This window comes from Octopus bimaculoides, chromosome 1, assembly GCF_001194135.2.
Source record: "Octopus bimaculoides isolate UCB-OBI-ISO-001 chromosome 1, ASM119413v2, whole genome shotgun sequence".
Lineage (NCBI taxonomy): Eukaryota > Metazoa > Mollusca > Cephalopoda > Octopoda > Octopodidae > Octopus > Octopus bimaculoides.
The window spans coordinates 131,340,824-131,342,453 of NC_068981.1; positions in this window are offsets into that span (position 1 = coordinate 131,340,824).

The window sequence follows — 1,630 nt, forward strand, 5'->3', positions numbered from 1 at the left end:
GAAGAAAGAAAGAAAAGAAGGAAGAAAGAATGAAAAGAAGGAAGAAAGAATGAAAAGAAGGAAGAAAGAACGTCTAAAAGAAGGAAGAAAGAATGAAAAGAAGGAAGAAAGAATGAAAAGAAGAAAGAAAGAATGAAAAGAAGGAAGAAAGAATGAAAAGAAGGAAGAAAGAATGAAAAGAAGGAAGAAAGAATGAAAAGAAGGAAGAAAGAACGTGTAAAAGAATATCTACGAATGACAGAGATTAAAAAGAGAAGGACGTACGAAAAGAAAGTTATGGCAAAATTGGCGAATAAAAGTGAATTAAAGAAAAAGAAGAGGAAAAGAAACAATGTGAAAGTGCATGAATGTGTGTGTGTGTGTCTTGTGCGTATGTGCTTGTGTCTGTATGTGTTTGTGTATGTATGTAATAGAGGAAGAAAGAATGAAGATGAAGAAGGAGAAATATATAAACAAAAAGAGACTGAAGAGAGAGAGAAAAAAGAAGCAGTTAATATAAAAGAAAAGAGAAGGAGAGAAGCGTGAGATTGCAATAAACGGAAAGGAAGCAATGGCAGAGGGAAATAGAAAGAGGTAGAGAGATATACACAGAGAGATAGAGAGACAGACAGACAGTGTGTGCAGCCAGACAAAAAAAAGGAGAGGAGAGAGAGCATGAGAGAGAGAGAGAAGTGCGCAGACGACAGACGAATAAAGGCGGGGAGAGAGAGAGGGGAGGGGGGAGAGGGGAAGGGAGAGAGAGGAAATGAGATTGAGAGCGAGGGGGAAGAGATGAGAGAGAGCGTTCGAAAGTAACAGACGAAAAAAGACGAACAGAGTGAGAGAGTGACAATGAAAGAAGAAGAGATTGAAACCGTGCGCAGACAACAGACGAATAAAGACGAAGAGAGGGAGAGATAGAGAGCGCAGACGGAAGACGAATAAAGGCGAAGACAGAGAGAGACTGAGAGCGTGCGCAGACGGAAGACGAATAAAGGCGAAGACAGAGAGAGACACGGAGAGAGACACAGAGAGACACGGAGAGGGAAAGAGGGAGAGAGGGAGAAAGAGGGAGAGAAAGAGAGAAACAAAGAGCGGGGACGGAGGTTGGACTAGAAACAAATATATTTGAACAGGAATTGTTAGAGAGAGGGAGACGGAAAGAAGGCTAAAAAAGGGGGAAAGAAAGGGGAAAGTAAAAAGAATTGGAGAAAGTAAAATAAACGTTGAAGGAAATGAGAATAAGAATCAAAAATTAAGAGAGAGAGAGAGAGAGAGAGAGAGAGAGAGAGAGAGAGAGAGAGAGAGAGAGAGAGAGAGAGAAAGAGAGAGAGAGAAAATATAGTGGAATGTGAAGCGCATGGAAAAAGTGGAGAGAAGAGAAATGGGAAAGATACATACATACACTTATATACCTACAAGCGCAAATATATATACATATCGGCATATACACGAACATACAAAAGCACATGCTCACACACTGACAAATATACCTGCGCACAAATATTCATTCATTTCATTCATATATTTACTCACACACACACATACGCGCGTGTCGTTACATAGATACACTGATTTACACACGCACACACACACACACACACACACACACATACACACACACATGTCTCTGTGTCTACGCATATATATA